The sequence below is a fragment of the Misgurnus anguillicaudatus genome, chromosome 13 (genome assembly GCF_027580225.2).
Source record: "Misgurnus anguillicaudatus chromosome 13, ASM2758022v2, whole genome shotgun sequence".
In the NCBI taxonomy this organism is placed as follows: Eukaryota; Metazoa; Chordata; class Actinopteri; order Cypriniformes; family Cobitidae; genus Misgurnus; species Misgurnus anguillicaudatus.
The window spans coordinates 14,865,854-14,888,704 of record NC_073349.2 but is presented as its reverse complement, the minus strand read 5'-3'; the positions used below and the strand labels follow the sequence as shown (position 1 = coordinate 14,888,704).

Below are 22,851 nucleotides of genomic sequence, written 5' to 3'. Positions count from 1 at the left end.
ATATGGTTAAATCTTGCTCTACCATTTAAGTCATGGCTTGTTTTGCTCGTTTGACTCTTTTTAACGAGCTATGAATACAAAATAAGAGCAGCTGTTATGCCTTTTGAACTACTCTTAAATTGTCACACAGTGCAAGTTAAAGTGTGTGTGAAAAAACCAAGACTTACTAAACTTGTCTATTTAAAGTCGTATCCAGTTTTTTCCAGTTATAACTTTTATGATATGCATAAGGATACCAGAAAGTAAAAGCAAGTCAATGCATGACTTTTGGAACAGCTTTTGATAGTCATCTCATTGTCCCAAACTATCTGAATTTACTTTAAACTTTACATTAAATATAAAGTATTGAGCAAATGGCACATACAGGAGTTACATCTGTAATGCATAACTAAAAGTTTATACACAAAGAAAATAAGTTTAACTTCACAGCTTAAATAATACATGAAAAGTGCTTTAACCTACATTTAACATTGTGCATTTAACTTTATTAACTAAATTTTAAGTACACATACATTTTGTAATTTTTGCAATTTTGTACCTGCAATGGCCTGATCCATGTTTATCTCATAAGCATAACTGAATGTTATCTGCTTCTGAGCATACTGACACATAGAGCTGCCATGCACAGATGACAACAACCACAATAAGGCCTGTCAGTTCACAGCTTGCTTTAAACCAGCAGCAAAACTGCATAACAAGTTGGGACAGTTTTCTTTGGATCCCACCTCAAATGTAAACAAACAACTCCTTTAACAAAGTTAAGAAATCTGATAATCACTGCCAGGTTGTGGATCTGTTACCATGTTTTGAAGAAATTAGTAAAAAGTTTTAGTGACAGCCTCATTCATACAAGTTTCTTGTAAAACCTTCAGAAGCCTCTAGGTGGCGGTATTACGCTTCACAAAGTGCAAGTTGCACATCTTCTGTAATTCATACAGTTAACACAGGGGGCAGCAGTGAATATGTATATAGACAGGATATGATTTCAGACACACTTGGTACCTCTTACAGTTTAAAAAAAAACTTACTGTTATGAGCACCTGCATTGACAGGGTCTATCTATAAGAAAAGCTTTAATGTTTATTTTAAATGCTTAACCACATACAATCACATTTTGTTAAAAGTTTCTCAGTCTTGTGCACTTTAAAGACTTTACATTTGTTTTTACCAAGTTTAAGTATTAAACAGTTTCTGCATCAATTTTTTATTGTATTGAGAGAGACCACTAATAACACTTATTTTATATTTCTATTTTTCTATTTGTTAAAAACTATAGAGCATAATTGACCATTTGATAACTGCTATACTATGTCTATATGAACTGCCACCTGCTTATTTACTGAAGGAAAAAACTTCAAGTGAATGTTTACATGTGACTGCTTGTGTCTTGCGGCACTTCTGTTAAGCAAACAAAGTAAACAAATTAAATGAAATATGAAATGCAAATATTCTGTCTCTGTTTAAGTTCCTTCTCTAAAACCAGCAAACAAAACATTATTATTACACATTTAATTAAATATGAAATACAAACATTTCTAATGTCTTCACTAAAAACACATTTTCTTCCTTACAACATTAAACATTTTTGTTCATCTCATTCATCCCAGCAAAAATCAATGTGGAGTCTGATAGTGACTGTGCTGTTGGGCTCCACTGATTTTTGGGTGTTGACTGTGACACCAGCAGCTGGCAGAACAAAACCTAGGGTTGACTGGGGCATCGCTGCCTCTGCGGCCCCACTTTACACGTTCCCCTCCCATAAAGAGTGCATGGCACGTGCCGACTCCCCTAAAAAATATAACAGCTTAAACCAAGAGTACACAACCCCCGCTTCTCCTGTGGTTACACCCATTGTTATCTCTCGGTTCCCCACGGGTCCCCTTCCTCCATCTCACTCTTATCATATGCTCAGATTTAGCATTTTTTGCTCTCTAGAGAAAACTCATATGCCATTTGTCTTTTCTAAACCCCCAACGCACCAGGAGCGACTCTCATTGTCCTGTCCCTCCACCCGACAATAAAAATCTGTGATGAAGATTGAAGGAGAAATGACCCTCTTGACCGTTAGCCTGAAGTCAGTCTGGTTCTTCGTGTCATTCATCTACGCCTAACAGACACAACTCACCAGCAGTTTATCTGCAAATGATAGGACGCCCATATGACACAAATGCACATGACCGTTATTTTATAAATCAATGAAAACTGACATTTGTACTGTTTTTAATTTCACATTTATATATACAATCCCAGTGTTATCTGTCCTTGTTTATTAAACCTCGTGTTTTTACAGGTTTCGGTCACTATACTAATTAAATTATGAAATTTTAGCCTGGACCCAACCTACTTTGATGGCATCATAAGACAATGTTCTCCATTTAGTCCCCCGGGGCATGCTGGGTAAATGGGTCATTCTCCCGCTGCCCTACGTATGAAGTATGATTGCTCTTTTGTTGCTCATTTCATGTGTGATAACAGCTTTGTGTTTGATGCGAACCCTCTCCTCCTCTGCTGGCTCACATTCAATGAGCGATGTCCCACGTATGCTGGATCGCAAAAGATAAAATGTACTCAGTGCCGGGCTTGCTGAAAGACATAATTCTCATTGCACGCCTGTTAGACTTCCTCACTGTTTATTTTTCTCTGGGCGGACTGGGTATGCCAAACATTCGGCTACAGTAATGACATTCAGTGTTGTAACTGTAACAGGATTATCAGGCTGACTTACCTTGCTTGCAGTTTCCATATTATCATTTGGCATGATATGAAATGAAGCAAAAGAGGTTATGAGCATTTCGCTTCAGGGCGTAACATCAACGCTCCCCCCAAATAACTGCTTTTAGATTATCATGGGCGACAAGTTCAACATCATACCAAAGGGCTTTTATCTGTGCGTGTATTTAAATCAGTTCCTCATCAACTACAAAACAAAACTAAATCGAATCTCCTTAGGGTCTCGTCTTTTTAAATCTCACATCTGTGAGGTAATACATTGCAAGAAACAGGTAAACGCCATATTCAGGTGCCAATTTAGTTGCTATCTGTGTTTAAATACATATAATTTTCTAAATTCTGGGAAGTCATTGTTTTTCAGTGTGGGATTTCATGGGTAACTTTTACATAATGGAAACCTATCAATCAGAAACTGTTTTCTGCTGTTATTTTTGGGTGGAGGAGGAAATGTGAAGGAAATAGTTTCCATTTTCATCAGAAGTATATTTGATGCCCTACACAAGAAGTAAAACAAAGGGGGAGGTTTATTCTGGAACCTGGTTGGGTAGAAAAAGGCCCCACTGTGTCAAAGTCCAAATTTGCATGTTTAACCATAATCTGTGCTTATGCAAACATACTGTATACACATACACAGCTCAACAGTCTAAAGTTTTTGGGCTCGCCAAATTTGACAAATAACAAACAAGCTCATGTGCATGACACAAATAAACATGTGCACATTAAAATGGGTGAAAGTGTAAAGAGTGATGACTAGGCTTTCCACTTAACTTACTAGGAAAGAGCAAGAGTTTATTTTAAATAGACATAAAGAATTTACATTCATGCTTTTGGCAGACAGTTGTAGACTTTTTAATATGTTTATTTCCTTTCATTTAGTTTCAAGTGGATATTTCACAAGACTTTTTAAAGATGTAAAATAAATCTTTGGTGTCTCCAGAGTACATTTGTGAAGTTCTAGTTCAAAATATCATATACATAATTTATTATATAGCATGTTAAAGGGACACTTCACTTTTTCTGAAAATATGCTAATTTTCCAGCTCCCCTAGAGTTAAACATTTGATTTTTACCATTTTGGAATCCATTCAGCTGATCTCCGGGTCTGGCGGTACCACTTTTAGCATAGCTTAGCATAATCCATTGAATCTGATTAGACCATTAGGATCGCGCTAAAAATAACCAAAGAGTTTTGATATTTTCCTATTTAAAACTTGACTCTTCTGTAGTTACATCGTGTACTAAGACCGACAGAAAATTTAAAGTTGCGATTTTCTAGGCAGATATGGCTAAGTTACATTCTGGCGTAATAATCAAGGACTTTGCTGCTGTAACATGGCTACAGTAGGCGCAATGATATTACACACTGCCCGAAAATAGTCCCCTTAGTAACTTTCAATGGCAGGGGACTATTTTCGGGCCGTGTGTAATATCACTACGCCTGCTGCAGTCATGTTACATCAGCAAAGTCTTTGATTATTATCCCAGTTTAAGAGTATAGTTCCTAGCCATATCTGCCTAAAAACGCAATTTTCAATTTCCTGTTAGTCTTAGTACACAATATAACTACAGAAGAGTCAGATTTTCAATAGGAAAAATATCAAAACTCTTTGGTTATTTTTGAGCATGATGCTAATGGTCTAATCAGATTCAATGGATTATGCTAAGCTGTGCTAAAAGTGGTAACGCCAGACCTGGAGATCGGATGAATGGTTTCCAAAAAGGTAAAAATCAAATGTTTAACTACGAGCTGGAAAATGAACATATTAAAAAAGTGGAGTGTCCCTTTAAAATTGCCACTTTGTAGGTGTGAGCAAAAATGTGCCGTTTTGGGGTGTGTCCTTTAAACTGCAAATGAGTTGATCTCTGCACTAATTAGCAGTGCTGTGGTTGGATAGAGCAGATTAAGGGGTGGTATTATCCCCTTCTGACATCACGGGAGCCAAATTTCAACAACCTATTTTTTCACACACTTGCAGAGAATGGTTTACCAAAACTAAGTTACTGGGTTGATCTCTATCACATTTATAGGTTGATAGAAGCACTGGGGACACAATTATAGCACTTAAATATGAAAAAACAATTATGATATTCATGATATGTTCCCTTTAATTTCAAGGACATTTTGTGCAATAAGCAATGTTGGTACCCTTATATGTTGTCATTTTTGTTCCTAAACCAGAAACACCAATGTACAGATTATTCCATACATACAATGTATTTACCTCTAGCCAATAAGCCCATGTAGATTAAAAAACCTTGTCCTACATCTGAAAGTCCCTGTGTCTCGTTCCTTTTTGCACAGCTTCAGGGCAAAACATTATCCTGGATTCATTATTCAGTTTGATATTCATATTTATAATTTAACCAAGCCCCTCTAGAGTTGACTGTAGGCTATGCCTTGTGTCACAGTTAGTTGCTCAATACCAGAAAAGCATCAGTGAGGTTTGAATTCAGAGAAGTGGCATTAGCAAAGGAAGTTTATTTAAGATGGAGGAGTGCTGCAGGAAGGGATAGATCGTCTTCTCAGGAGTCCTGGCTTTGTTGATAAGGTCAGCTCCTCTGGGGTTTGATCTTTGACACAGCACTGAGCGCCTAATGTGCGTGTGCGTGTGTGTTTTTGGGAAGAAAGACTGTTTTTGCGTGTCGTCATTGTTTAATGTTTTACTGCGTAGGGAAATCTGCATCAGATGGTTTAAAATGGCCAATTTCACACTCCGTTTGCTGTAGCATTTGCTAACTTAACTAGCTTGCTAGTTGAATGTAGTAAATCCTTCCTGTTTAATGGGTATTTTTAGATATTGCATATATTTGCATGTATTTTAGATATATCATTGATTGGGTATGCATGATGACTGTAGATAGAAGTTGTGAGTAATTCCCTAACTGATATGCCATAGAAATCTGGCAAAGCTGTATCGACCTCTGACCTGTAGCGTCTAGTCGTACTCATCCTTGTTTTCTCCTGGGGATCTCCATTCACAGGGAGAAGGACAGCAGCTGCTTGTCAACGTAGAGAAAAGGAAAGAGGATTTAAATTTGGTTGAATGGGGTGTTTAAGAATAGATGAAAGGAAAATAAAAGAGAATGCAATGTTTACTTGGGCCTGTGTACTGTAATATTTTGTGCTATATCAAGGTGAAATTCAAGGTGATGTATATCATTTTTGATATGTTTAAATAGTTTTCATTTCCCAGTTTAATTTGAGAGTGACAAAACACTCTCAGTTTGTCAGTTTAGGACTACTGTAGAAACAAACTGTTCGTGGACCCCATTTACTTCCATAGTAGGAAAAAATAATACTATGGAAGTAAATGGGGTCCACAAATGGTTTGGTTACATTTCTCAAAATATCTGGTGAATAAATAACAGAATTGTTATTTTTGGGCGAACTGTCCCTTTAATAATACTTAATTCACACGTTATTTCCTGTTTTGAGGTGAGAAATATCCTAAATCCAAGTTGTCTGGAATGCAGCGTGGGTCCGTAAAAGTCTAAATTGTCTGCCAAATAAATGCAAACAAAGTACGATCACAGTGTATATCTTGTATCTCTCTACTTCCACATGCATTCATTTTAGTGAACTTACATAACACGTAACGTAATAATGACAAGTAGGACACAGTGGAATTTAATACACTCTTGAGTACCCACATATACCGAAACACATGTAATTCAAGTACGCCAATAACTTTTTTAAATGGCAATACGTCTGGCACTATTAATAGTGGTTTGGATTTGAATGCACATGTGCTAGCAAGTGTATAAATAGGCAAAAACACACCCCATACGGATGAGCTTGACTTTGGAAAGTCATTGTTTACATTGTCTCTATTTCCTGATAAAGAGTGAAAAAGACTGGGCGGTGTATGTGTGACAGTGAGTTTTTTGTGTTTGATGGGGGTTGGGGTGGCGGAACCTGTTTAATTCAGTTTGCGTCTTTGCTGCTTGGCATCTGCTGATCCCTTTGTCCTTGTCCTGATGGGACTCTCTCCATTGGGAAAGAGCAGAAGAACACTAGAGACGGTGGAAACCGTCGAGGACCAGAAAAAGGGAATGGAACAGAGAAGTAATATGTTGTAGAGACAAGACCAGTATGGGGAGTGGTTGGCGTGTCTTTGGTAATGGGAGTAAGGAACTGAACTTATCCTTAAAAGTACATTTACATGGCAATGTTGTACTAAAAGCGGAAATGGTTTCTCTTTTAAATTTGCAATGTGGAACTTTTACTGGAATCTAGTGGTGAGACTGTGAATTGCAACCGATGGCTCAGTCCATAGCTCACCCCTGACCTTTCAAAACGCATAGTAAAGCTATGGTAGCCGCCACAAGACAAACACGTCATAGTCTGAGACAACATATTAACAAAACACGCCCTATAGAGCAGTTTATCCATTTAAAGCTACTGTAGTAAAAATGGCGTTGCGAAAATGGCGACTTCTATGTGTATGATAAAAACGGCTCATTCTAAGGCAATAAAAACAATACAGTACAATTTTGTAAGGTCTTTATACACCACTAATAATATAGTTATGTGTATTATATTGCATTTCTGTCAAGAGGTCCTTCTAAAAGTTACATAGTGCACCTTTAAGCATGCAGGGGACAAAGTTATCAAAATGCTGTTTTAAAATTAAAACAATCCTCCTCATTGTCATATAACGGGGTCATATGATAGGGGGTTTACAAATGAGAATACTCAAGGATTCAGGGAGGGACATCAAATAAGGGAGCAAATGTGGGCCTAAGGACTTAAATAATCCACAGCCTGTCTTCACATACACTGTAATGTGGCTTTCACACAGGACGCTGTGTACGCTGCGCAATGAAACCCATTTATTTCATTGGCTTGCGTTGTGTGAGGACGGTTTGTTGTTGCATTGACCAAAGGTTTTTTACTCTTGTGCTGCGCTCTGTGACACCCAGCAGCGAGCGCATTGTGCACCGCATCCTGTGTGAAAGCTGAATGAAGAATATCAAATCAACATATATTTTTGTTACTTTAAAGTAACAAATTAAGTTAAACAATTTCAACTTGTTTTTCAAAGTTATGTCAACTTATCACAAGTCAAAACTTAAAAAGTAGGTTAAATTTACTTGCATAATTAAGTTGTTTAAGCTTCATGCTGCATTTTTTTACAGTGTAGGCTATCATTCCTCTCATCTATCATATTGTCTGCTGTGGTTTTCTTTCATCCAAATCAGATGAACTTATCATCACTGTTTCATCTCGCCATTCCTCTCGATCACACTTAGTTTTCTTCTACTCTCTGTTTCAACTAGTGAGATAATGAAGGCTAAGTGATCAGCAAACCGTCCTTGTTCACATGCATGGATTTTTCCCACGAGTCTTTTATCATCCAATGGTAGGGAGTCTGGGTGCTATGAATAGCTGACAGATAGGGAAAATAGTTTTTGTTTATTTGAGAATGAAAATGTGTGTGCGACAGAGAGACTGTCACTGGTGATTGAATAGCAGCATCCTGGACTGGCGGTCTGCCAGGCTTTGCCTCAATGCAAGGAAGAGATGCTGAGTGACCAAAATTAGATGTGGTTTGTAAAAATAATAGAGGGACATATACTGATGTATGCAGTTGCCAGTTATCTCATTATAAAATATAGAACTGTCATGGGCTTGCCAGAGCTTTTTGTAATAGACTCAGGTCTGAATGTATCTGGCAAGACCATGACAGTACTATGTTCTGTGTGGGAGCATGTGGAGGCATATAGTTGTGTGGCTTCCACATGTTCCCAGTGTTTTGTGGCTGTCATGGTCTTGCCTGACCTTGGTTATTATCCAGGTTGGATGTTAGAGGGCAAGACCATGGCAGCAGTGTGTTTATGTGGGAACACGTGTGTTTCACATCATGTCTGTGTGACACGTGTTCCCAGTGTTTTGTGGCTGTCATGGTCTTGCCTGACTTTGGTTATAGTCCAGGTCGGTTGTTGGCAAGATTATGGCAGCATTGTGTTTATGTGGGAACACGTGTGTGTTCACATCATGTATGTGTGACACGTGTTCCCAGTGTCTTGTCACTTTTACCCTACTCCCTTATGTACTCGTGTCTTAAGTGATTAATTATGTTCACCTGTTCCCCATTGATGTGCTGTCTATATAATGCCCTTGTGTTCTCTGTGTGGTGTGCGTGCGTTGTTGTATGTCAGAGCTTCATGTTCTCCGTGTGCTTTGTTGCAAGTTCCAGTTTGTTCCAGTTTATGTTACGTTTCTTACCAGTGTTTAGTTTATATTCTGTTTTACCCCCTCGTGGGTATTTATGTTCTGTTTTAATAAAATTATAGTTTATTTTTGTAGTTCGTGTCTGCGTTTGGGTTCTTCTTTAGTTTATTTATCCGGTGTGTAAACCGGTCGTGACAAGAACAGTGTAAAAATCTTTACACCTAACCAATCCTCTAAGGATAGAGGCTTAAAGCAACAAAGGAATCAATAGTACTGGGTTGGAGGTGTGCTTTTCTCCACTTAAATTATAGACCGAAGATTAAGCAGAATATGAAGTCCTGGCTCAGCTAACTGGAAGTCATTGAAAGCAGACAATACCTTGACTCTTCATAAGATTTAATCTTTTTCTTCAGAGCGTCAAATGCTTTCCAGAAGTGATGGAAACATGTTAATGGGAAGCATTTATTTAGAAAGTAAAGGGCAGGATCATTAACATAATTGTCATTGCTATATCATAGCAGCAGTTATGATTAATATGTACACTCACCTAAAGTATTATACTGTTCAATTTCTCATTAATGCAATTATCAAATCAACCAATCACACGGCAGTTGCTTCAATGCATTTAGGGGTGTGGTCCTGTTCAAGACAATCTCCTGAACTACAAACTGAATGTCAGAATGGGAAATAAAGGTGATTTAAGCAATTTTGAGAGTGGGATGGTTGTTGGTGCCAGGCGGGCCGGTCTGAGTATTTCACAATCTGCTCAGTTACTAGGATGTTTACGCACAACTATATCTAGGGTTTACAAAGAATGGTGTGAAAAGAGAAAAACATCCAGCATGCAGCAGTCCTGTGGGCGAAAATGCCTTGTTGATGCTAGAGGTCAGAGGAGAATGGGCCGACTGATTCAAGCTGATAGAAGAGCAACTTTGACTGAAATAACCACTTGTTACAACTGAGGTATGCAGCAAAGCATTTATGAAGCCACAACACACACAACCTTGAGGCGGATGGGCTACAACACCAGAAGACCCCACCGGGTACCACTCGTCTCCATTACAAATAGGAAAAAGAGGCTACAATTTGCACAAGCTCAGCAAAATTGGAATGTTGCCTGGTCTGATGAGTCTCGATCTCTGTTGAGACATTCAGATGGTAGAGTCAGAATTTGACGTAAACAGAATGAGAACAAGGATCCATCATGCCTTGTTACCACTGTGCAGGCTGGTGGTGGTAGTGTAATGGTGTGCAGGATGTTTTCTTGGCACACTTTAGGCCCCTTAGTGCCAATTGGGTATCGTTTAAATACCACAACCTACCTGAGCACTGTTTCTGACCATGTCCATTCCTTAATGACCACCATGTACCCATCCTCTGATGGCTACTTCAAGCAGGATAATCCACCATGTCACAAAGCTCGAATCATTTCAAATAGGTTGCTTGAACATGACAATGAGTTCACTGTACTAAAATGGCCCCCACAGTCACCAGATCTCAACCCAACAGAGCATCTTTGGGATGTGGTGGAACGGGAGCTTCGTGCCCTGGATGTGTATCCCACAAATCTCCATCAACTGCAAGATACTATCAATGCCATGTAGAATTAAGGCAGTTCTGAAGGCGAAAGTGGGTCAAACACAGTATTAGTATGGTGTTCCTAATAATCCTTTAGGTGAGTATAGAGCTCAGATGCAAGTGGATCTGACATGTTTTTTACTAAGCATATTTTTTCAGTCTCCTATGTTTAGTTTCAGTAATTTTACTTAATGGTAATGAAAATGTTATTAGTCAGTAATTGAAATGCCTTATTTTGTCATTTCATTGGTATTTAAAAATTCTCCAGTCACCCTTTGCTGTCCCTTCTAAATAAAGGTAAAAGGCTCAAAAATCAAAAATTCGGTCAAAAGCCTAGCATAATCTGTATAACCTCCTTTTAAAAAAGTGTGCCATTATTCATTCAATTACTCTTATGTGCACCTAGGGGACTTTGCTGAAAAATCGTCATAGCGTTTAATGGATTCTGCCAACAAACAGATATTTGATGAACGTATAATACGTGCCGAGAGCATTCTGTCAATATCACATTTTTGACAAAGGTGACATTTAGGGGCTTTGCATCTAAGCTTTTAACATATATTACAGCACATTCGCTTAAATATATAACTCAATACCCAATAGAAGGTTTTTGGTGATTTATAGTATTCAGAAACAGATTGTGTTGAAAGAAGAAGTAATTTACAAGCCAAAGCTTAACAATAATTATTAAAATATTACATAACTAAGCAACATTCACAGTAGCAGCATACAATTAGCTTTATTGTTTGCATGGCTAACTTGTTTTTTATATTTCAACCACAAAACCACACACCTGTGTGACAACAATGAGAATGAAAGTGGAACTGATATACTTCATTGTTCCTATAGTTTATTTTATGTAGAGCGACAGATCAGCTGTAGCCTAGTTTAATGAGACATGTTTGTAATGGGAGACGATTGACGGTTGAGGTTCATGGCCCAGGGGACTGTGTCTTTGTGTCTTAGAGTAGACATGGCTAACTGTTAAATTGGCCATTGAACAATGGATGCAAACTGCATTTGGGCCCTCAGAGCCCCTATGGGAGTAAGTAATAAGGCCCTGGCAGTTTCAAAATGCCTTTCTTTCTTTTCTTTTCTGTTTCTCCAGATAATTACATCTTCACAGTAAATCAGCAGCAGTTGTAGTTTGCTTTGGTAATATATTTTCCACCCAATGCCTTTATTTCTTTGCTTGAATTATAAAAAATTGCTAAAATTATAAAAATAAATAAATAAATTAGCTATCAGATAAATTCTTTGATTTTTACAAAAAAACTCTCTTTCTGCATAATAAGAGAATATAGTGGCTAGTTACTGTGCTGCTAGCCCCATTCAGCCTTATACAGTATATTCTTTATATAATTTAATGTTACATCATTTAATGTACTCAACTTAAGTGTTCATGTGGCTTAATGGGTACACCATTAAGCCACATGAGTAATGGGTACAAGTTCACTCCCAGATACACACATACTGATGAAAGAAACGTGTATTAAACACACACTATAAGTTGCTTTAGATAAGAGCATCTGCCAAATGTAAATGTAACTTGAATTATAATTGAGCTGCTCATTAGCACATACAGAAAAGATGACAAAAAGGGAAAGGTTACAAATTTCTCAAGTTTATCAAATTACTTTGAATTCAAGCCATACTACTTTAGTTTATCAGTAGCCCCATTGTATACATGCACTAAACAAACAACACTGAATCGGTGCCAGCTAATGAAATAACCCCATCATCTCATTACACTTCACTCTGAGATTGGCTGGGCTTCAACATTATGATGTAGTCAATGTAGCACAATTTAATTACACAAACACATGAAAAAATGCTAACTAAACAGTAAATAATCATATGATATGACGTGCTCTAATGTAAATTTCTCTTTGTATACTAAAAATCGTAATTGCTAACATATGGCATCAACCTCAAGTCACAAATAAAGTTAGCTAAGAGATTCAAGCTGTAGTATTGTAAAATAAATGCTAAAACTTAGGTTATAACAATAAGATTATATTTGTAAAAACAAACAAACAAACAATTTTTTAAATCTTTGTTAATGCAAATAAATACACATATTAATGTTAGTTCATTGTATTGATTAAAAAAAATATATTGTAAATGCTGAAATGTACATGAACTAAGGTTAATAAATGCTGTAGAAGTATTGTTCATTGTTAGTTCATTTTAATCAATGCATAATCTCGTGTTAACAAATAAATCCTTTTGTTAATTTTTTTCCAAAAAATATGCGGAAATGACACACGATGAAGTTTATTGGCAAATTCTGCTAGCGTACGTCAAAATAAAGTACAATGTTTAAATGTACAATATTTTTACAAGGGTTAATTTTCATTCAGCTTTTGAATGAATCGCTTGTGTTAGCAAAATTACGTAATGCGTTGGAGTGTTGTTACCTTGGAAACTATCCTGCGTTTTCCAAACTGGGAAATCATGTGGGAAACGACCAATGGCAGGATCGGCTCATACTACGTTTGCTATAATAGGGGTGTTGAAACGCCATGCTGATGCATTTACCCTCTTTTTGTCCCAAATGTATGTTTTTATTGTTTTTTAAGAACTTGTTAAATTAGCTAAAATACATACATGTGTAATAAATGCTAATATGTTTAAATACGTAAATACCTCTATTTAAAACACAGTAGTATCGCCCCCTTATCTGCCATGATCTCATAATGGTACATTCCCCGCAAAAATTAAATGTACCGACAACGAGTGTTCATGAAAACGTGGTTTAGTTTATCAGAAAGATAAGTAACTAATAATACGGTACTATATTTAGCAACACGGTACAATACATAGTTTGACGCAAGGTTTTTACGCAGGTTTACGTTTACTCAAGGAAACGCTGCACATTTGAGGTAAGTGCAGAAAGATATGAGGCAACTCAATGACAGCTGGAGTGAGTTTATCAGCACATTTTCGTGTGTTCATTTAGACACGCTTTTATTCAAAGCGACTTCAAATGAGGGAGTATTTAATGTTTTACGAACTAATTTAATAATAAGCATTAACAGTTAATAAGCATAATACGCAAAGCTATCTTTGCATTTAGGAATAGCAATAAAGAAAGGGGAGAAGAGAATAACTTAGTAAATTTTAAGGCTTTTAAAGTAGTTGCATTTTATATGCGTAAAAGTGCAGCCTAGAACACAGTTAGTGTTTGAATTCATGCAGTACTGCGCAGACTTATCCGCGAATGACATCACAGTACCGCGAGAGCGGCTGATGTCAAATACAACGTACTCTCTGCAGAGTGATGTGTATGTCCTTGACTACAGCTCTGCTTCCTGAAGTAACAAAATATCTACACAAGTAAAAAGTGACAGGTGCTTCCTATCCATTTCAAGTTTATGTCTTTTGAACTATTTTTATATATAAGTGGCCACTCTGGGTGGCTAGAGCATTCTGTAAAGTTCTTAGGAACCTCCTGATGTGGTTTGGGGTTTCTCCTCTCTATGGCCTACAGTTTGGACACTGTACATGTTATGTTATAACATTTCAGATGTAACTTTGAATATGCGTATCAGTTTTTTTAAGCAAATTAATCAATATATTTATTCAGGAAAATTAATACAGTTAAGTCAGGATTGACTTATCCCAGAAATATGTTACACCTCAGGATGGTTTTAGGCAGAGCTAATGTGTTGTAATGCGTCTTTCCAGCATATTTATAGTGATACTACAGAAATTATACCTTTAAATCCTGACTTACTGAGCGTTTTCAGTGGCAACCATTACATAATACTGTCAAATGTGTTTCCTCTTGATCATGAGGGTTCCCAAAAGTATAAAAGAAATGTATATGCATAGTAAAATAGTGAGGTTTTAGGACAGAGTTATGAAAATTGCCATTATTTCACTCTACATTTGACAGATATTATTCGGTAGTTAAGTATTACTGCTGATGTCAGCGTTGTGGAAATCATCTGTACTCCCACACTGTTGTGAAATGTAGGATCGTTCAGGATGTCATAACAAAGTCTGAAGCCCCGTGACTCTTGTGGTCTCTACTCACAATCTTTACTGGCTTTGTGGATTTCCATGATGACTGTCTTTTCTGCAGGCCAATTTTCCATTTTGGATTTGGTCAAATGGAAGTCTGTCAAAACTGAGAGGACTGTAGGATTAGTACGCGGTCTGTTATGTTCTCCTTTTTTTCATAAGAAAGAGCTGTTTTTCTCAAATTAAAGATGTACACTGTGAAGCCCCAAATGCCACAGTCTTTCTTTCAATGATAGTTGACAGTTTGACTGCCTTGAGGCTCGAGGAGATAAGATCATATTCATACTCTTAGAATTATTGAATCATTGACAGTTAGATGTCAATTCAGGCATTCTGTGTATAAAAGAGGTCTAGTGCATTGTATTTAGTCAATAGCCGAGGGGAGGATGTGTACATGCATAAACTTTGCAGAATAAGATGTTGGCTCTTCCCTATGACCCATATAATGCTCACAGTTTGCTCAGCATGTGGCCTAACTAAAGTCAAAAATACCACTCCTACATAGCAATTATGCTTAATGTACATATAAAGAAAATAAAAACCAGAGCAAAAAATAGAGCACTGGAAAAAGCAAAACCCAGTTTGACTTCATTTGTTTCTCTCTCTCCATTAAGTAAAGTTTTACCATAACTTTTACAAAATATGATCACAATTCTAATATACCTTACTCTTAAATGCACTTTTTGAACTACAATTTATTTATGTTCATATAAGACATAAGTTTTGATCCATAAAAAGCATGCCACATCAACCACCCGTATGCAGTTACATGACTAAACATCTCTCTCAAGTGGAACTTCCGAACGTGGCTTTTCCCTTCTACTCACATGCTCACGGCTTTCCAAATTCTTCGTTTTTTTTTTTCCTGAGGAATGCAAGTTGGCTCTTTCGTGCCTCTCCCATGAAATGCCATCCCAAGATAAACAGCTCTAGTCCAGCCAGCCCTCCACCCTTCCCATAGGGCCATGCTTCCCTCCTGCACGTGAGTGAAATCATCTGGCCACCTCCCCTGTATGATAGTCCTGACCTGACCAGCTGTGTGCTAACCCTTGATCTTCCTCTCTTTACACATTTAACTCTGTAACCTGTCTAATATTTCATTACTGCAACCTTGAATTAAGCAGGAATTAGACAAGTAGTTCTCTGTTTACTCATCCGATAAGGACTGTTAACCTTATTCAAATTGAAACAGTTTATTCAAACACCAGCGGTAAATATGTAAAATACTTCCATTCTTGTATGCGACCTCACAATGGTTTGATATTGATTCATTGACCCGCTTTACACCTGGCTGGCACTAATGTGCGTTTACATTCCACTGCCTTTCTAATATGATATGTATTTACTGCTATAAAAAATTTCCTTAATCTCACAATAATGGATGCTTATTTAGAAAAAGAGGTGAAAATAGTCCATTTAACTAAATCACTAGCTTGGGTGTATTTACACCGAACTTGTATTGTGCTGTCTGATTGTGATCCAAACCTCAGATACATATGCTAATGGGAGGACCTTTTAATGGTCTGTTTGATTGGTCAATTGATCAAGCGTCTTTATGGGTACATTCGCTAGTGGGGGAGGAGGTTTTAGTGGTGTGAAAGCCCGTTTGGTCTTGTCTGCATGTAATGGGATTTGTAAACGGAGATGTCCGTATGTGAGGTTGTGTGTATCAGAGCCTGCAGCGTGGTCTGTGATCTTCAGAATGAAAGATGGGCAGCAGCAGTAATCCTGCACTCCTTTATAATCCTCTCTTTCAAAGACACAACTATCCTTCAGCAGCTCAGATGAACTCCGTACAGATCCATGTTGACAGCTTTAATAGTGTGGCAAACAGGGCAGCCAGGGTATTCAACATTAGCATTGATCTTGCGGTGCCACCAAACATAACAAAAACTTGTCCAGGGAAGATGTTTTGACGTGAAGGTGAGAGATCAGGGCTGAGAGAAGATCTAGCTTCATGCTTGCACAGAGATTCCTATTGAAATAGAAAATAACCTGATGAAAGACAGAAATGGCAAAATTAAGATTTTGTTTTGTTCACATTTTGTTGTTTTAATATGCTGCACATGGAGTCTTTGTTTCAGATCTTCCAAACCAACTTTATGAATCAAGCAGCATCTTTTCCCGCGATTACAGCTATTCCCATAGAGATCTGTTACCACAGCCAAAGGCGCTAATTTTGTGGGTATTGTGGTGACGCTATGACACAGGTATGTCCCCTTGGCATGAGGGTGTGGGTTTCAAAGACAGCCAGGAGAAGAGAAATGGATAAGAATCCACACCTGGACCTGACTTAATGAATAGACCCGGTGCTGTGAAGTGAAGGAGGTGTTTGGGTTCAGACTTGTTTGTTTGTTGTGCATCTATTAGGTTGATGTTATCTGTTTTAAGGTGAAAACTTGCCTTCACTTCCTCTTTACACCCTAACAAATGTCTGCCCACCTAGACTTCATCTAATCACTTATTGAATAATCTGGTTAATCCGATTTTAAACCGGTTAATGGAGAGGCGGAGACTGTAGAAGTTGTTTGGAGGCCACAGTGTTTTTCTGCTCTCTTGGGTTAGTTAAAATACAAGGCCTTTTTGTGTACCTCTTAGCTGGATCAAGTCCAATCGTGCACCCCTTTACCGGATGCACTTCTTGTATAAGTGCTATACCACCCAATCTTGTGTTATGAGAGCCGAGAAATTGCACATATTTATGGACTGCTTCCAAGAACAGAACCGGTCATAATAGATGAGTCTTTTGCAGGTATACTGGAGCTCTTCATGAAATTGTCTAGACTAATGACAGGATATCCTTATGAGTACCACTGTTTGGCTTTTTGTTTTCTGCAGCACTCTTTTTACTTTGATAAAGCCGACTGGCTTTTTAAAATCATATCCTCTCCAGTAATACAGACTTGAGGCGGGATGTGGGAAAAGATTATTAAGAGGTGTTTTGGGAAATGGACGCTACAAAACAATCTTAAAGTCTCGGATTGGAAACAAAGTCGGAAATCACTCTAATAGCTAAAAATAGGAAAGGGAATGAAAAGCTGGAGTGTAAACGAAGAGTTTGGTTCCAAAATGCGATAAATGCCTTTTTTATTAGTTACCGCCAAAATCAGTATTGTATCTGGTCAGTATTTAAAAGTAAATTCTTAATTTCACGCAAAATCCAATATCCGCTGTGTTATTCTGTCATCTTTTCTCCCTTTTTCCCAAAACGTGATAAACGCCAGTCCTCCTTCTCTGCAGAATGCAATAAATCTGTTCAACAAATCACAGCGCACCATTCCACGCATTGTAAACAACAATGGCGACGCGTTGAATACACACGGAATCCTAGTTTTTTCTCATCTACTTTATACTTCATGATCAACAAACAAAATAATACTTTGTTGGCATTGATAAACCTGTGGTGGTTTTCTGTGGTGGGGAAGAAACGTAAGCCAATAATTTACGCGAGAGGCACTTGGGCGAAGGAAAAATGCCGGCTGTTGCTTGTTCTCACACGACAGCATCAAGCTTCTGTCATGCTAACACATTGACCCCAGAGGATCTCATGAAGAACTTTCCATTATTTTACTTAGTCAATGAAAATCGAGCAGGAATAAAACATTTTACAGCTGATCGCTGTCAAAAAAGTTCAGCGACGATGTCCCAAGGATGACAGCAGCAATGACAGTGTTTTTAATAGTGTTTTGATTAATGACATTAAAATAAATTTTTTTAATCAGTGTATACCACTAGTCAACTAAATTAATATACAATGGCAAAGATTAATGCATATATATATATTGATTAAATAGATTTGTAGCATTTTGAAAAAAAAACTTGCCATGGATTTATTGCATTTTGCGGATATATAATATAAAAATATAATTTTTATAATAAATCTTTGAAAATCAAATGATGGATTTGAATTTTTAATGTTATTATAGCCTAAAGACAAACACGTTTTTACCGAAATGCGTCAAAATGGATTTATTGCGTTTTGGAGCCAAACTCTTCAAATCTAAAATGTAAACATAGATTGTGGCCCATGAATTAACATTGATGTGTCTGTAGGGAAGTGTTGTTCTTCCTGCTTGTATTTCTCCATGCCAATGCTTCCTGAAAGTGTGATGTGGGAGGGGTTTTGTGGGAAAGAGGGAGGAGGAAACGTATTTGAGTAAGCGTCTCATTCGATCATACACACAGACTCTCACACACATTCACTGAAGCTGAGCTCCGGTCTTCAAGAGACTCTTCAGCTTGAGAGCTTCTGCTCTCGCATAACACTTATCCCTGCTGATTTCTCACAGATCGGGTAAGTTAAGCAACCTGTAACAGAGATCATTCATTTGTAGACTAGTTGCATGTCCATTATAGTTACTTAGTGTTGACTGTGGGAGATATTACTGTTGGGCAAGTGAGCTGTTGAATTTTTACTTTTTTTTTTTTAAATCAACTTATGACAGTGTTTAGGTATTTTTCTCATTTTATCATTCATTTATAGAGGATGTCTCTAGTGAGTTTAATTTGAACGTGTTGTGGCTGGACAGATTACCTAGTAGAGCATAATGAATGTTTATATGGGATCGGTGAGAGCTGTGTAAGTGTATGGTGCTTGAGGTTTTTAAATGGACAATTAAACGCACATTAAAAACAGGTATTTTCTCATCCCATGTAGTCATACGTGTGTTGTATGTGTGTGACTGTTGCTTTAAATTTGTGTATGCAGTTGGTCTGTTCAAGTGTTAGATTGTGGTTTTTCTGCGTGCTGATAATGTTGTTTTGTGGGTTAACGGTGTGTAAGAATACAGTGACTAAAATCGAGGAACTGAGTCATAGCGTGCATTGTGTTTGTGTAATAAAAATCACAAGCTAATATTTGTGTCAACAGGTTGCCATATACATACAGTACAGGAAAATATTACTTTTTTATTACCACTGCTCTCTAGCATGCTCTCTCTCCCTTTCTCTCTCTCTTTCCTTCTCTCTCTCTCTTTGAGATCAATTAACTCACATTCCAGTTCAGTTATTGGTCAAACTGGGTTAATAGGTGACCTCTGCTTGTGTATGTTTTAGATGGTGTGATTGTTTGTTAAACTTGGTTACTTTGTGTTTGTTGTCCTTTTGTTTTGGTGGGTGCTGCGTGTGTGGGAAAGGGGAATTGGTAGCTGCAGTGGAAGAAGGCAAAAACAACACTCTGCGCTGACGCTAAAACCACATCATCTTTGTGATTATACACTGTGTCCACACAAGGTTTTATGTCTGTTAACATGCCTGTTTGTGTGGTTTGTAACACAGCATATGGGTGATTCTCACGAAAACTTGGTTGAAGCATGAAAATGTAAAAATTGCTTACATTTACTTTTTTTTCCACCAGACATTGAAAAACAAAGTCTGGAGTAAATGGGAACATTAATTTAAAAACTTTTACTTATCATTTAACACTTTTTGTAACATAATTTAATAAATTAGTCCTAAAAAATCTCATTACCGCAACAGTCAGAAAACATCAACACTGACATATTTTCAAAATGACAAGACAAACCTGAAAGAACATAATTTGGAGGTTCTGCACATGCATTTAAAATCAAAGTATTATGCTTCTATTAATTAAATTAACATTTAATAAGCATCTGTTGCGGTAATGATAATCAAAATGTCGTGTGAGCATTCTGACAAGACAATATTTCAAATTAACTGTAAAAAAATGATCTTACCTGGTAGCCATCTTGAAGTAACTGGTCCATGTGCTTGGTCACTCACAATCAAACTTTATTAAAATTCTGTATGTGTGCTTAAACTGTTCTCAAAAAGTGTTGCGGAGGATGAGAACATCAGGCATGGACATCATTTTCCAAATTTTTCTTCATTATTATTATACATGAATATTCAGTAAATATTTTTCTGTCATCTAAAGTAGTCTAGCAAAACATCCATTTTTTCTTAATATTTTTGTGTTATTTTAATTAAATTACAACATAACGCATGTTCAAACACAGCCGGACACATTGCGGTAATGAGAATTTCAGCAGAAAATGAGATAAAATTTCCAATTATAAATTCTTATGTTGAAATCACACATTGTGCTAGGTAGAACACAGTATTGTGTTAATTCTGATGCTTTTTAATGTTACTATATTACACATTTTAAAGCTAAAATCATTAGTGCCGTGGTGTTTCAATGGTTTCGTGAGAATCACCCATATAATAATAATAATACAATTGTAGCCAGGTCTGTGCACGCATTTTCAGTGTACAGAATGTGAGTCTTCTTTATTGTTGCTCTTGCAGACCTAAGTTGGGTCAGAGGGGTCAGGGTCCATCTAAAAGACCCAGGAGTAATGAATTCCTGAGATGAGTCTGACACAGACATGGTTGCCATGGTTGTAATAATGGGATGATCTGGCCATTTATCTGTCATTTAACTTAATCAATATATCAGTGAGCAGCATCACGCTTTTTACCAATGACAGGACCTGCATTAAACAATGCTTGAATGAAAGTGTGTGTGTGGCTTTAGTTTAAATTGCCCTTTACCCCCACAGTGGCCTTGCCCAAGTGTGCAGCTGATACTGCAGCGCTTCATCCAGAGGAAGCGGTACATCACTTATAGTCACGTAAGTGACAGATCGCTCGGTCCTCTGGGGTCAGATACATCTGTCTAAACGCCTATTGTCTTGGAAGAGCCTCCTGATATAATGTGACGTTGTACCCTGATCTGAAAACTCCAGAGAACTGATTTGGTCAAAGCTGATGAAGAAGACAGGAGTAAGGATGTGGATAGTTTGGGGTCATAGTGTGTGGCCTGCATGTCAAAGACAGATGGGCTGTCTTCTATTATCTGATTTTTCTATTACAGTCAAAAGGGATGAGAACGGGATTACATTTGCCTTTATCAAACATTAAGGGTGTTGAACGTGTCTGTGTTACTTTTTTAAAAGATCGGTCTGTCCTATAATACATCCTATGATTCTCGATTGCTCAGACACAACCATACCGCTTTTGTTATCTTTGACAAACAATTTAAGAAGTGAGAACAGCACATTGTTTTGTGTATATGTGGTAAAAGCAACTGTATTCGCACCTCTGTAGCGATCTATTGTATTTACAAATGGCGGATGATAATGGTATAGTTGACAGTATCCTGAGGGCTAAGCCAGACATTCAATGCCGGTTGCATTCAGGTCTAGCTGTGTGGCGTACAATACCAACTCTGTCACAGTCTAATGATGTTGTGTTGATAGCTCGTCCTGGCCTGTTGTGGACATGGGGGAAACAGCTGTGATGTGTTTTGCCACACGTTGGAAAGAGAAGGCAGTTTATAACCCGTATTAACCAGCTGTCCATTACTGATAGAACTGTGCGGTAGTAACGGATGGAGTTGGTGTGAAAGGTTATCAGGGTAAAGGGTTGAATCCTCCGGGGCGTCTTTATTGTAGGTCGAGCAAGAGGTGTGACTCTGTCAATGCAGTTAAAACTCTTGGGAATTATGCTACTTCTTACTTCTTAGTAATCTTTCAGTTTGCAGCCACTCAAATAAGGTTCACCCGTAGGGCATAGCTACTAAATACAGCTGAAGCAACCCATTATGATCAATAAATCAATTGATAACTGTCACGTAAAAGCACTGGCAATGTGGAACTACTTGTTGCAAAATAACAGTTAATAAAGTGCATCTGTTTCGGTGTAAATTGTCGACACAATCCTTATCAGCTTCCATACTTTGCCAGCCTGCTAATCTATAAATTCAGGAAATAATTTCGTCTTACTCACGTCTTTGCATAACTTCAGCTTTGTCAGCAGAATGCCCCACATTGGGCGAGATTCCTGAATTTCCGCATTACTCACAATGACGTAAGCACGATCTTCCTCATTTCAGTTCTTGCTTAATACCTGACAAAGCGTACTCAGGCTTCCTGTATACTGACACACGAGAGCATAAAACCATTTAGCCTGAGGATTGTAGCGGTAACTGTTACGTGTGTACACGGGTGACTCAATGCCAAAGTGGATCTATCCAGACTAGTGGGAGCAGTTTTATTTGACACATGGATAGGAGGGGAACTGTTGGTTTCCAGTCAGAAAAATACTGTTTCGCCTCTCTGTAGATCTTAGTGTCACTCAATAGAAGTTAAGCAATTCTTGTGGCATGTGGATCTTCCTGTAGATAGTGTTTATTTAAAGTATTAGTGGTAGTAATTTGTTATCATTATTGTTATGAACCATTATATAACAGAGATTTGGATATAGGCTCTTTTAACTTAAAGGAGGACACCGCCGTTTTTCAATATTTTACTATGTTCTTACCTCAACTTAGATCAATTAATACATACCTATCTTTTTTCAAGGCGTGCACTTCA

At 37.6% G+C, this 22,851-nt stretch overlaps 1 protein-coding gene across 3 annotated transcripts in view; it reads left to right on the top strand.

Moving 5' to 3' along the window:
• Positions 1-22,851, top strand: part of LOC129430723 (protein FAM110A) — a 36,252-nt gene that overhangs the window by 4,860 nt on the left and 8,541 nt on the right. The window contains exon 1 of one of the 3 annotated variants that reach the window (XM_055188225.2): positions 13,209-13,368. The exons of 1 other annotated variant lie outside the window; for it this stretch is intronic. The gene's annotated coding sequence lies outside the window, so the exon portion shown is untranslated. Of the gene's footprint in view, positions 1-13,208; positions 13,369-18,654; positions 18,807-22,851 lie in introns of those variants that run through there. One more of the 3 variants, XM_055188224.2, reaches the window with a different exon arrangement.